Source organism: Papio anubis, chromosome 3 (genome assembly GCF_008728515.1).
Source record: "Papio anubis isolate 15944 chromosome 3, Panubis1.0, whole genome shotgun sequence".
Classification (NCBI taxonomy): Eukaryota; Metazoa; Chordata; class Mammalia; order Primates; family Cercopithecidae; genus Papio; species Papio anubis.
The window spans coordinates 63,994,140-64,010,031 of NC_044978.1; positions in this window are offsets into that span (position 1 = coordinate 63,994,140).

Below are 15,892 nucleotides of genomic sequence, written 5' to 3' on the forward strand. Positions count from 1 at the left end.
TTTTCACACACGCCACTACCTCAGAAAAAACCATTCTAACCATCTTATCTAAAAGAATTTCTTCTCTGCCCTACAATTCCTCTATCTCCCTTACTAAATTATATTTTCATAATAATAATCTCTGATATAATTCTTTATTTACCTCCTTAGTATTTACCTTAGTATTTACTGGCAAAATAATTCAGTGCTAAGAAAGCAGGAAATTACTCTAGTTTATTTATCATAATATTTGAGTATCTGTACTGTAAGTGGTTCATTCTCAATAAACATTCTTTCATGTATGGAAGATGAAAATAATTTATTCTAAGAAACTTACCATCTGGCTTTATTTTTCTTTTCTTTCATTCTTCCTTTTCCTCTTTTAGTCCTTCTCAATCTTGTCAGTATTATCACTGTACACTCATGAACTAGCAACAAGAAAAATGTTCTTATATTGAGTAGCAGATTTTACTAGTATTTTATAATTTCTAGCTGGTCAAAGTAAAAATACTGGCTTTCCCATTTGGCTTAATTTACTGACTAACAGAAAGCAGATACAATAACATAATAACATTTTGCTAATATAAAAAATGTGAGTTTTCCCTACTATCTATTCGTGTGGAAGTACAAAAGAAAGATGAGGTCTGTTATAAAAAATGCGTAAGCTAAATTTCATTTTGCAGAACATAATGTAACATGTGACTTCCAAAAGTTTCTACAAATGCATTAAAGATAAATGCAGTCTACTCCAATATTTATTCAGACTATTAAATGGTAGATGGATATATACTATGTAATGTATAATACCTTCTGGATATCTACATGTCCACTGTTTTAATTTTCCACACCTCTTATGCAAACAGTATCTGAATAAATGAGGGAGACATATCTATTTCACTTTGTATGTTTGAGATGAATTAGGCCACCAAATCTACAATACATCTTATATATATTCTGGCTCCTTCCAACTTCATGAAAATATCCCTTGTAAAATTACTAGCTTTGCCTCTTTTTGGTGTCAAATGATGAATATGTAGCTACTGATATCAAAGGATAAATATACACTGTAAACTCTTACTTCCCCTACACCTACTCACCCTCTCTGAAACATATTCCTATCATAATCTCCCTGCTATGGTTTGAATGTGGTTCCCAAAGGTCATGTGTTAGAAACGTAATCTCCAATGTAATAGTGTTGAGGGGTGGGAGCTTTAAGAGGCGATTGAACCATGAGGGTTCTGCCCTCATGAATAGAGTAATGCCATTATTGTTAGAGAGGATTAGTTATCACAGGAATAGATTCCTGATAAAAGGATGAGTTTGCCCCACTTTCTTTCCCTTCTTTCTCTCTCTTGCTCTTCTGCTTTCCGCCATGGGATGGAACAGCAAAAAGGCTCTCACTAGATGTGGGTCCTTCAATTTTGGACTTCCCAGCCTCTATAGCCTTGAAAAAATAATATTTTTGTTCACTATAAATAACCCAGTCTTGGATATTCTGTTACAGCAACATAAAATGAACTAAGATACTTCCCCGGTTGCTGGTGCCAAAAACATTGGAGTCATATTGATTTCTGCTTTTTCCTTACACATCACATCCAATCTGTCATCAAATCCAGTTGGCTTTACTACTAAAATTTGTCAAAACTCTGATAGCTTCTCACTACCTCTACCCCTACCAATGTGGTCCAAGCCACTGTCATCTATTGACTAATAATTGCAATATGACTAGTCTCCTTATTTCCACTTTCACCACAGGTTATTCTTACAGAGTAGCCAGAGTGATTGTTTTAAAATGTATGTAAATTTACAACGCTCTTCTGATCAAAATCCTCTAATGGCTTCCCACCGCACTCCAGCATAGAAGCTAATACCCTTACAGATGCCTACAGAGGCTTGCACCATCTGGTCCTCTGATATATTTCTGACTTTAGTTATCACCACTTCCCCTCATAATCTCTCTGATCTCTGGGCACGTTAAGTCTCCTACTGCTCCTCCAATAGGCCAAGAAGTTATTGTCTAAGAGATTTTGCTTTTCTCTCTGCCTAAAATGATTTGCCCCAGTTACCATGGTGACCTTCTTATCTCCTAAAAGTATACAGTCAAATGTACCATTACTGCAGATGTCTTTCTGGTTAGATTGAAAGCTCCACTCCTCAATCATCACTTTTTCTTACAAAATTTTAGTAACACATACACAGTAATGTAAATTGTCTGTTTCCTACTTACACTGGCATGTAAGTTCCATGGTTGAAGGAAGACTTTGATTTGTTTATTGCTGTATCCCCAATTTTAGAACAATTCATGGTACATAGTACATAACCAATAAGTATTTACTGAGTATTTGGTTAGAACTCATGCCTATTAGTCAGTATTAGCTCCTTCTTAATTAATAGTAATATTAGTCAATATTAGCCCCATCTTAATTCTGGACAGAATAAATTCTAGTTCTGAGGTTCTATTGTGATTCTTTTGGGCTTCTGCTGTGCTTCTGTGTACCTTTTCAACAGGATCATTTCAAGCTTTTTGCTCTATCTCCTGGCCGCCTCATAAACTCACAAGCCCAGCTATTACCCCAGGACATTTGTGGCCTTTGGACTTTTCTGTGCCACTCAAGAGTGTGTGTGTATTAGGAAATAATCATATGCACTGCATCTGCCTGATTATGTAGAGCTGTCAATTTTACCCAAATTTTGCTTTATCTATTAATAAACAGAGAATCATGTAAAGCAGACACCTCATAGATTCCCAAATGAGAAATTCTGCTTTGCTTTTTGCTTTCCCTTTAAACTTTCTCAGTCCAACTCTAAAATTCCAGCCTGAGAATGAAGAACACAGAAGTTTCATTCTTCTGTTCATATACGTATCCCCCTTTTACTCCTGTTTCCATTTTCTGTCCTTTTTTTCTTCACATTGTTCCCTGGGACTTGAAGTTGGAGATTTCTACATTATTTCATGTTCATATCAAAACCTGAGTTCTCTCTTCCACTACCATAAAGTGGAATTCTATCACAGTTTTTGCTATGTTAAAGTAACAGGCAAACAATATTGAAAAACTATTATTTTTTCAAAGAAACTGGGAAACTCTCATTTTGATGAAAATTTTCCTTTATATGGAAACCCAAAGCTGATTACTGATTTCTATCTCCTCCTCTCCCCGGGTGAGACCTAAGCAAATAAAATGCTTAGATCAGCTTTGAAGGTCAGCTGCCACTAAGGAATATGAAATAAGGAATATATATGTCTGTGTGTGTGTGTAATAGGATTGGCAGCCAACGACAGTAAGAGTTTATCTGAGAACAAATCTCAGATGATGACTCCAAAACTACAATCAGAATGAAAAGTTTCAATTTCAATTCTTTATAACTGAGAACAAACCTAAATTTATTGAGTGTCCCTTCCATTTCAGTAAATTTTAGACATGGCATAAAATGTTTAATGTAATTTTTTCACTATCATAAAGAATAGGATCCCTCAATTTTTTTTATTGTTTTCACTATTCTTGTTGCAACTTATTGCACATACAATCATATTCTGCTTCTACTGTCTCTTAACAATTGACATACTTCTACTTTCACCTTCAGCAGATGAGAAAAAAAAATTACACAATTCTCTTAATATTCTGTACCTGCCTTCTCAAACTTACTGTCTTTATTTATCCTCTTCTTGTTCTTCCTCAGTGGGGAAGAAATTGCCTTCTTTCTCAAGGTAACTTTTGCAGTGGAGCTGTGGATCTGATCTCCTTAGCTTCTCTAGTACTTAGACCATTCTCCGTCTTGAATCCTTCTTTTCTTTTTACCATATCTTCCCTGATCTTTGACTAGACTACTTGGCCATGGCATCCTTCCTCTTTCTCTAAATATTTACTGACATCCATGTATAAAGACCTGTCTAGATTGCTGAGTGTACTCTGTCAACCATCCAATCACTTCTTAGACTCTCATGCTGGTATTTCTGCTCCATCTTCTTATGGGGCACATGCACTCTAATGAATTCATTCTTCAAAGTTGTTGTGTAACAAAATCACTCGGAGAACTAATAAAGAACCTAGTCCCATACTCTTTAAAGCGGATAGGGCTGAGGCCTCTCTATTGGTATAAGTCCCCCGGAGGCTTTTGAGACATATCAAAAGTTGGGAATTGCTGCTCTACTGGTTTCTAAGATCACTTCTTAGTTGCCAGGAGTATGTAATTTTTTGACCATTTCACTCTCCCCAAACTCTCTTTCTCTCCTTCAGTTGTGTAATAAAGTGCTCTCCTGGATTGGACACCACTTGAGCAGTCTTAACTCTGGTAGACTCTCAGGCTATGTTTGTTGAAATAAACTGAATAACCAATGTCCTTATCAAAAAATCTGGTCTTTAGTCTGCTTTTGTTCAAATTTCATTTTTTTTAAATTGCCTAATTTTATTACTTTTTCAGAATAACAATATAGATTTTGCTTTTCAGTTCTACAAGCAAGTTATTTGAAATAAAAATCTTAATACTAATGCATTTTTTCCCTACCAGGCTGTGTTCATGTTGGCATTTAGAAACTTAAATGATGACACATTTGCTTAAGAAAAAAATTGGTTTGTTATAATGTTATAATTCTTTATCACTAATTTGCTGATAACTAGATGGAAAATGAAGCACGTGGCTCTGATTCACAAATTACATTTCTAATTTAAGGGCATATTCAATCACTGAAACACAGTTTTAGAACTAATGTTCAAATTTCCGAAGATATTGAAATAATTGATAGAAAATTGGGTTGGGGGGATGCTATGGCTCTGTACCCCCTCAAAGCATCCTAATTGAAACCAAAGTCTAATGACACTAATAAAAATTTGGTAGATTGACAGTCGATTCCAAGAATATGTTTGTTGGCAACTTACCAAAATTAATCTGTTCCATATGTATAAATATCATATAAGGGTATTCTTCTCTTAAAATCATGTTATTTTAGCTTTCATACCTACCTTTGGATCCAAGTACTGTTATAAGATCATCTTCCCTGCAATTGCTGGTGATAATCCACACATGGATTTGCATGGGTGTGCACAGCTGTGTATGCATCATGGGCCTCCTACAAATGCAAGTGCACACCTATCTATTCACATACACATAGCCCCATAAAGATAACATGCATATAAATGTAAATATAACAAAGTTATATCAGGGTAGTGTTAAGCTGAGATATTTAAGCTTACATAAATCAGCAGATTCAGAAATTGGGTCCTCACACAAAGTGAAACTAGCACTGGTATTATGTGCTATGACAGGGTTTTTCCATTACATAGTCAGATAATCCTGTAAATGTGACATAAATATTTGGCAGATCTTCACTTTGTAAACATACATTACTGTGTCATATTATATAAATGGCTTCTATAATGTGGGTAACACTAAAAATGAAAGTTCTTAGTTTTCTAAATTATACATAAATATTTTACATATGAGACATAGCATTAATCTGAAAGCATAACAATATGAAAGATTGCCCTTTATAAGACAATGTTTGATTTAACAATGTATTTGCAATGTCAACAAAATGAACAAATGTTAAAAGAGTACTTAATAATCATAAGTGATAAATGAAGCATACAGTTGGTAAATATAAAGTAAACAATAACATCTCTTTGTTCATAAAAATGTTTTGTTTTTAGTTTATAGTCTCATGAAAAATTACATACTTAGAATACAATAGGCTCAGGGAAGAGCCTGAAAAAAAATGAATGCAGAGTCTTAGACATAGACATTTAAACTCATTTTTTGTGTATAATAATGTCTATTTAAAATAAATTTGACATTAATGATATTTTATTGTTGCTTCTTATTTATTTAATGATAAAAATATAAATACCCACCAAAAATATAAAATACACGTGGAACATAACTATTTGAATATCTTGCAGATTGTCATCAAATTGCTTAAGAAAAAATTTCGGTGAAATGCCATTATTTTCATTTTTGGCTGTTTATAATCTTTAAACAAAATCAAAGTATAGAAAAGTGCTCTTAAATTTTTAAGCCCCAATTTTAATTGATTAAATATAATACTAATTTTATATCAAATAATATATAATATTGAGTATGGATTCATATGAAACGAAAGATGACTTTCTATTAAATCATACAATCTCATACTATGAGCAATTTAGTCTCTAAACCATTCATTGACTCAGTAAATGGTCATTTTGATAGTGGCAGGAGGCAGTCAAATGCCTAGGCAGATAGGAGAACGTCCCCAGCGAAATCCCACCTTCAAGCGAAAAAACAGCCTGAAGTCTGAAAGACTGAACTGCTGGTCCCAGATCAAACCAGCTACTCAGAGTGAAAACTTCTATTCCTGTCTGCCTGCCTTTTCCCAATTGATTCTTTCTGAATAATACCTTTTAAACAATTGAACGTTGCCTTTTCCAATACTACTTATAGCCTGCCCCTCCCAATTGTGAGCCCATAAAAACCCTGGAATCAGCCACATTGGGGGGAATTTCCCGCCTTTAGTATGAGATCCCCCTGTGTCCCCTCTCTGAGGGAAGCTGTTTCGTCACTCAATAAAACTCCCCACCCTGCTCACTCTTTGATTGTCAGCATATTCTCATTCTTCTCGGACAGTGGACAAGAGCCCGCAACTCACTGAGTGCAGGTATCCAGAATGGCAGTCACACTGGCATTTTGCCCTCACTGGGAAAGGGGCCAGGGACCGACTGAGCTGTGAACATGCCACAGTCCATCAGACTGTGGAAGGCAGAATTAAAAGAGGTAATTAGCTCATTAATACCCCCCCTAGGGCTTTGAGGTTGTGGGCACTCTTGCCTGGGTGCCACCGTGTTCCCCTCAAGGTGACATGCCTGGTCTGGCCACGGGCCCCACATGGAGACTGTTCCTCTTTTGGTACCTACAGCGGCTGGAAGGATCCTACACTTGCTAGCTCACATGCTCCTTCCCACAGGAGAAGATGGGCCGAGAAGATGGCACACCTGGGCAGTGCATTGGTCGAAGGGGCTGAGAGACAATTCCTGTGTCATTTTGGAGTTGCTTTTGTGCCAGGGGCTGTGCTAGTCCAGGAGATTCTACAATTACTTAAACAATATGAATAATTCTCTAAGAATTTTCTATCATACTGTCACTCATAACATAACTGTATGTAATTGAAGATGCACACATTTTCTATTATTTATAACAGAATATATAATAATAGAATATTTATTGAATGTTTATGTAGCAAGAATCACATTAAGGATTTAACAGCCATTAATTTGCTTATTCTTCACACTGATACAGTGGGATAGATAATAGTATTCACATATTATAGAGGAGGAAGCTGAGGAATAGACCTAATGTAGCATGCTTAAGGTCACAAAAATTATCCAGTGTAAATTTTTATGCAATGCATAAAAAATAAAAATCTGTGGATAGGGAAACGGCAAAATAATACTAATATTAATAGTCTAATAATGAAAATATAGATTGTATACTAGTGGAAGCTTTTTGACTATTAAAGAATTCGCCAAAATTGATGATAAGACAATCTTTAAACTATTATTTGATAAAGACACTCTTCTACTTTGGGCTTCTAAAATAAACTACCATAGAATGGGTGGCTCTTAACAACAGAAATTTATTTCTCACAGTTCTGGAAGCCGGGAGGTCTCACTCTTCTGCCAGATGAGGACTGTGAAAGGAAAATAAATCTTGGATCCCCCAAATTTATCTAAAACTTGGGGCCCCAAAACTAAGCTAAAGGGAAAAGTCAATTTGAGAACTGCTTGGGCAAGTTCTCAGCATGACTTTTCCCATTCTATTCCAAGTCATCCCTCTGCTCACTGAAAAAAAATGCGTATCTGCTTGCCTCCTTTGGAAAGGCTAATCAGAATCTCAAAAGAATGCAACAATATTTCTCTTATCTACCTATGACCCAGAAGCCCCTTCCCCACTTTGAGTTGTCCCACCTTTGCTTCGAGTTGTCCTGCCTTCCTGGACCAAAACAATGTTCATTTTACATATACTGACTGATGTCTCCTGTCTCCCTAAAATGTATAAAATCAAGCTGTGCTCAGACCACATTGGGCACATGTCTTCAGGACTTCCTGAGGCTGTGTCACAGGTGCATGTCTATAACTTTGGGAAAATTAACTTTCTAAATTGACCGAGACCTGTCTCAGATATTTGGGGTTCACAGGATACAGTGAAAAGATGACTATCCATAAACAGGGAAGCAGACCCTCACGAGAAAATAAATCTTCTGGCACCCAATCTTCAGAATTGTGAGAAATGGATTTCTGCTGTTTGCAAACCACCCAGTTTATGGTAATTTGTCATAGCATCCCAAACAAACTGCAACTGTGTCTTTAACACATAATGATATTTTAAAGATCATCTTACATATCAAAATTAAAACTGGCCTCTCAGTATCATTTAACAGCTATTCTATCTTTATTTATCTATAATTATCTTAAAAATAACTTTGGACAGTGGTATTTTTGAATTAAGATGTCAACAAGGCCTATTTTGCAATGGTATATGTATTAGTTTGTTCTCACACTGCAGTGAAGAAATACCCAAGAGTGGATAATTTATAAAGGAAAGAGGTTTAATTGTTTCATAGTTCTGCATGGCTGGGGAGGCCTGAGGAAACATATAATCATGGAGGAAGGCAAAGGAGAAGCAGGTGCCTTCTTCACAAGGCAGCAGGAGAGTGACTGCAAGCAGTGGAGATGCCAGATGCTTATAAAACCATCATATCTCATGAGACTCACTCAGTATCACGAAAACAGCATGGGAGAAACCACCCCCATGATCTAGTACCTTTACCTGGTTCTGCCCTTGACATGTGGGGATTATGGAGATTATAGGGATTACAATTCAAGATGAAATTTTGGGTGGGGACACAGCCAAACCATGTCAGTATATCTTCAAAATCTATTCTTATTCTTTTTTTGTTGTTGTTGTTATCAACCTCATTTGTCCTGGAAAATTTTCACATTCTGCATGTGTCTAAATGTGTTCTCATGTCATTTAATGTGTTCTTCCATCTTCTTTATTTCTGGCACACTGATAGCCCTTATATTTTGATAATAGTTGTGTCTTTTTGTTGTTGGCAAGGGTATTCAAAAGATGGTGCTGTGTACTTCCTGGTTATATTTCTATCAGGCAGAAGATAACTTCTGTCTGAATCACTTCAACTCACTTTTCAAGGCCTAGTTCTTATCTTACCTCTCTAGGACACATGACTGAATTTCCCCACTACTCCTCTGAACACACATGGCCCCTAATCAATATTTCTTTCTACCAATTAAAATTGTGTGTGTCTGTGTGTGCGTGCATTCTGCTGTCCTTGACTATAAATGTTTCCACCCTAGTGACCATGCTTTTACCATATTTGTATCTTTAATGTCTGGTAATGGACATTACATACCACAAGGCCTGATATATTTGGGATGAAAAATTGTTTTAAATATTAGGTTACATACATATAACACTTAACAGAGTTATGTAGCCCAACCAATACTTCCTGAGTACAGGTTATACCTCTGTGCTCAGGAAGCTCCAGTCACAGCAGTCTCCTGATAGGTCTCTATAGCTTTACCAGTTTTTCTATTGCTCTTGTAACAAATCACCACACACTTAGTGGATTAAAACACTATGCACTTATTATTACACATTCTCCATGCATTAGGAGCCCAGGCACGGTTTTGCTGGATCTTCTGTTCAGATCTCACAGGCTTACGTCAGAATGTCCATCAGATGTGCAAACCTCATCTGAAGCTATTGGTCCTTTTCCAAGCTCACTGGTTGTTGGAAGAATTGGTTTGTGTGTGTGTGTGTGCGCGCGCGTGCGCGTGTGTGTGCATGTGCAGTGGTAGGAACAGTTTTCCTCCTTATTTTCATCTTCATCGTGAGCAAGGACTCATTCTCAGCTTTCAGAGGCCTTTCCCTGTTTAACAACAGTTCAGAAGTTGCCTGTTCGCTTTCTTCCTCAAGGCCAGCAAAACTCATCCCTCTGACTTCTTCCACTAGCCACAGAAACCTCTGCTTTTAAAGGACTCAACAGATGATGTTAGGCCCACCCAGATGATTTCTGCATTTTAAGATGAAATGGCTTGGAACTTTCATTAAATCTGAAAAATCCCTTCCCAACAGTACCCAGGAATAGACAGGCGACAGAAAGTCTTGGCTGTGGGCCACCTTAGAGTTCTGCCTACTGCAAGCTTGTCAAACAAAACCTTTTCCTGGAGGCCCCTTTGTCAATTTGTGGCATTCCCTTGAAGCCTTATCCAAGCTCCTCTCATGCTTGATTCTCTCCCTTTCATCAAGTCCCAGTAGAAATATCAGTTCTTCTGAAGGGTGTTCGTTATCTTATTTAAGTAGCGACCTGCAACCTGTGCCTTATTTTCCCATCACAACGTGCTATTGCCTCCATAACATTAATCGTAATGTCTATTTTTTCAATTAACTTACTTGTTTATTGCTTCTCCCTCTTCAGAATATAGAATCTGTGAGACCACGAAACTTCCATGCCTTATAATAAATGCCAAACCCAGGTGGGTGCGTGACACCTAGGTGGTTAGGAAATATTTTTTATTGAATGAATACTAGCCTCTGTGTGTGTGTGTATATATATATGCATATAATTCACATTCTAAAGATAACTAGTTGCTACTCACAACATAAAACCTCTATATAAGTGGAATTGCAAAAGCCTTAAAACTGAATTTCTGATTATTTTATCTTGAAAGGACCAACCTTGGGTATCAACTTTTAACCATAAACTTCAAAAAGTAATACGATAAAAAAGAGAAAAGTACTATGCAGTATATATCTTTTCAATAAACTACCACACATGTTAATCTCTTCCAGCCAAAAACATGCTCACATACTTCTTAGACTTTCTTTTCCTTGGAAAAGATGACACATTAAGAAAGAACACTGGTTATAGGATGAAGTGGGAAATTAGAGAAGGAAGTCATATTTTTCAAAGCTGGAGACATTAACATTTTCATTTTCAGTCAGGAGCTGGGATTTTCATGCCCCCATAATCTTATTCTTTAGAAATGATTTGCATTTGCATTTAGCTGTGTGGAGTATTAAAACCAAGCACCCTTCCCAGTTCCATTTACTCTTTTTCATCTTCCAACCAAAGAAGTGGACAAATTAAGGGATTAGTTTTTGGTGGGATATTATTATGCACTGTTTCATTTGCTTTCTTCCTTAAGCCTAAGTGACTTGCTACTCTTCACAATGAATGCTAAAGCTTACTTTGCTGTATGATATTTCACATGTTTTTAACAAGTTATATCTTCAACATAACTTTAATGCTGGGGAATAAAGGGCATATGTTTCTGGCACTTTTATTCTTTGCTCTTCATCATAAGATCTCTGAAGCTTGCAAGTCTTTTGTTTAGTCTTCCTTTTATCAGGATATTTGTAAAGGCAGTGGTGTTAGTTAAAGCAGTTTCTTTGTATTAATCTCCAACCCACCCGCACTGTTAAGGCTTCCTGTGGGGCTCTGGCAACCCAGTTTTCCTTCTTAGACAACTTCTCCATCTCCTTCTGGCAGTGGGAGGTCCAGTAGCTTAGGAGACTGAACTGTGTGCTTTTCCTCTTTTACTGCTATGAATAAACTGCAATGTTTATAATGACTCCATCTTATGGGGTATTTTTCTCTCATTTCCTTCTTTTTTTTTTTAATTTATAAGAATGTCCTGAACTATTAAGCATTCTGAAGTTTTATTCTATGCTAGACATTTTACATAAGCATTTCATTTACTCCACACAACAATCCTGTGAAGTAGGTTTTGTTGTTGCATTTTTTTTTAATTTTAGAAAATAAGACTAATATAAACTTGCCCTATATTTTATAGATGATAAGTAGAAAGACCAGAATTTACATCTAAATCTGCCTAACATCTGAGCCCAGAATCTTGATTGAAAACCTCAGATGCAACTCAGTGTCTGTCCTCAGGATCTGAATTGTTCACTTGGCACTTACTATCTACTAACCTATGTATATTATTATCTTTTCGTATGGTTATCTTCATTTCTCCAAGGGGGCTCAAAACAACTCTAAGAAAATCCTGCGGTAACTCCGTAGGGTCTCACATCTGAAAGAAGTGCTAAACAAATGTTTCTTGACAGATGGTTTTGGTGTGACCCCTCTTGGCCTAGGTGGATTTCATTTTTTTATTATGATAAAACATATATTATATAAAATTTACCATCTTAATCTTTTTAAGTGTACAGTAGTGTTCACTATATGCAAGTTGTTGTGCAACAGATCTCTAGAACTTTTTCATCTTGTGAAACTGAAACTCTCTATTTAATAAATTCCTTTTTCCTCTCCCCTTCACTCCTAGCAGCCACTGTTCTATTATATTCTAAGAGTTTGACTGCTTTAGATACCTCATATAAGTTGAATCATGAAGCATTTGTCTTTTTGTGAATGGTTTATTTCAGTAAGCATAATATCCCTAAGGTGCATGCCTTCGTGTTCAACCTGTGTGTTTCCTTAATATCCAAATTTAGTCTTTTGTAGAAAGCATATAGTTGTATCTTGGTTTTATGTTCATTCAGCCATTGACTCTGTGTCTTTTGATTGGGGAGTATAATTTACATTTAAATTAATTACTGATATGGAAGGACTTACCACTGCTATGTTGTTAATTGTTTATTTTATGTCTTGTAGTTTGTCCATCTTTTTTTCCCTTTGTTTCCTTTGCCTATTATTGAATTTTTGGTAGTAATATGCAGTGATTTCTTTCTCATTTTCTTTTGTGTATAACCTATAGGTATTTTCTTCATGTTTACAATGAAGATTACAGAAAATCTAATACTTATAACAATCTATTTTAAACAGATAATTTCTATTACATAGAAAAACTCTATTCCTTTACATCCTGTCTTCCCCATATTGTATTATCAATATTATAAATTAAATGTTTTTAGATTTGATGTCTATTAAACTAGTTTTAGTTATAGTTTTTATTCTTTTGTCTTTTAAATTCTGTCCCCAAATTAAAAGCTATTTATGCATCATAATTATAGCATTACAGGATTCTGTATTTGTTTGTGTATTTACCTTACCAGAGAGTTTTCTGTTTTCAAATATTTTTGGGTTGCTCTGTGGCATCCTTTCACTACACTTCGGAATACTTCCTTTGTCACTTCTTCTAATGTAAGTCTAGTGCCAATGAACTCTATCAGGTTTAGTTTATTTAGAAAAGTCTTCATTCCTCTTTCATTTTTGGATCTTTATTCCTCTTTCAGTTTTGAAGAATAGTTACGCTAGCTATAGTATTCTTAGTTGACAGGTAATTTTTTGTTTCAGTACTTGGAATATAACATTCACTTACTTCTGCTGTACAATGTTTCTGCTGAGAAATTTGCTGATAATCTAGTGAGAGATTCCTTGTATATGAAACGTTGCTTTTATCTTGTGTCTTTCATCCTCTGTTTTTGAGTTCTGACAGTGCAATTATAATATGTCTTGGTATGTGTCTCTTTGGGTTCATTCTACTGGAGTCCTTTGAGCTTCTTGAGTTTGGACGTTTTTTCCTTCAGATTTTGAAAGTTTTCAGCCATTACCTTTTCAAATAAGCTCTCTGACCCTTTCTTTTCTCTTCTCGTTCTGAGACTCCCATAATACATATGCTTTCCACTTGATGGTGTTCCATAAGTCCCCCAGGCTTTCTTCACTTTTCTTCATTACTTTTTGTCTTTGTTTCTCTGATTTAATAATTGCAAATTACCTGTCTTCAAGTTCCCTGACTGATTTTCCTGTTTGATCAAGTCTTCTGTTAACCCTGCTGGTGGAATTTTAACCCATAATTTCTATTTGGTTCTTTTTTATACTTTTCATATCTTTGTTGATATTCCCATTTTGTTCATGCATCATTTTCCTTGTTTCATTTGTTTTTCTGTGTTCTTTTGTAGTGCACTGAGTTTCTCTAACATAATTATTTTGAATTCTTTTTTAGGGAATTAACAGAACTTCATTTGTAGGGTCTTGTCTGGAGATTTATGTTTTCTTTTATTGGAATTTTTTTTTTCTATATCTTCATATGCTTTATTATTTTTTTGGGGGGGGATTTGTGCATTTGAAAAAGCAGCCACTTCTTCCAACCTTTAAGAACTATCTTTATACAGGGAAAGACCTACATCAATCAGTCCAGCTGCAGATTCTCAAGACCTCTCAAACATTTTCTGGGAATGCATCTTCTCTTGGTTTGTATATGTAATTTCCCATTTATAAAGGTTTGCCAGTTTCTTCTTTTTCTTTCTTTCTTTCTTTCTTTCTTTTTTTTTTTTTTTTTTTTTTTTTGAGTTGGAGTCTCTCTCTCTTGTTGCCCAGGCTGGAGTGCAATGGCGCAATCTCGGCTCACTGCAAACTCCGTCTCCTAGGCTAGCTTTTTTAAAAATAGCCCATACTTTCATGCTCTCTCTGGTGTCTGTCTACAGTACCATAGGTTTTCTGGTGCTGCAACAACCCTCCTAGCTCTCCTTTGTTCTCAGACATTCCTAGGTATCTAAAGTATGCTGCTTCCTAGTTAGCACTTCAAGTCCGGAAAGACAGAAACCAGACTCTTTAAAGTTCCCTCAAAAGCTGAACCATTGGACAAATATTTCACTCTTCTCTCTCTTTCTCCCAGGGAAAAGCTGCTAGTTAAGACTTTTCTCCTAATTGGGCCAGCATGAGCTGGCTTGGGAAAGGAGTGACAATTCGTGAAATGAAATGGCTTTTCTTACACATTTTAATGCAACTCCTCTTGGCAGTGTGGCTGTTCTTGACTTTGTCTGAAGTACTGTGACTTCTTAACAAGTTTCTGGAGTTCTCGTAAAGGCTTTTTAGACTTTATATTGTTTAGTAGTAAAGGTCTCTGTGGGAAAACAAAGTCTAAAACTTTTTATTCCACCATTTTGCTGAAGTCCCTCTTCTATTCATTTATTTATATCTGTGTTATTATCAAAACCTCAAACCCAAGTTTCTTTCACACCTCTTTTTAATATTACTTTTTTCTGTAATTCCTGATCTCTTCCAAAAATGAGACGTTTAAATTTACTGTTTGATTTATATAATTTTCTCTGAGTTTGTTGCTAACTTTAATTTTCTTCCTCCAATGAAACCAAGTGTTCCAAAAGAATAAATCTGATCAGTGTAAGCCAGGAAATATCAAAACTTTAGGTTAAATTTTTGCAGGTTTATTATTTTCTTTTTATTTTTTTGAGATGGAGTTTCGCTTTTTTTTTTTTTTTTTTGAGACGGAGTCTCGCTCTGTCACCCAGGCTGGAGTGCAGTGGCCGGATCTCTGCTCACTGCAAGCTCCGCCTCCCGGGTTTACGCCATTCTCCTGGCTCAGCCTCCCGAGTAGCTGGGACTACAGGCGCTCGCCACCTCGCCCGGCTAGTTTTTTGTACTTTTTAGTAGAGACGGGGTTTCACCGTGTTAGCCAGGATGGTCTCGATCTCCTGACCTTGTGATCCGCCCGTCTCGGCCTCCCAAAGTGCTAGGATTACAGGCTTGAGCCACCGCGCCCGGCCGGAGTTTCGCTTTTATTGCCCAGGCTGGAGTGCTATGTCGTCATCTCGGCTCACTGCAACCTCCGCCTCCTGGGTTCAAATGATTCTCCCACCTCAGTCTCCGGAGTAGCTGTGATTACAGGCATGCACCACCACGCCCGGCTAATTTTTTTGTATTTTCTTAGTAGAGACGGGGTTTCTCCATGTTGGTCACGCTGGTCTTGAACTCCTGACCTCAGATGATCCGCCCTCCTCGGCCTTCCAAAGTGCTGGGATTAGAGGCGTGAACCACCACACCCAGTCTGCTGATTTTTTTTTTTAACGAACTTATAACTGTCTTTCAACATCTCTGAAGTTTCATTGTTTTCATTAAGAAGAAATATACGCATTCCAGATGTAGCATGCATATTTTAAA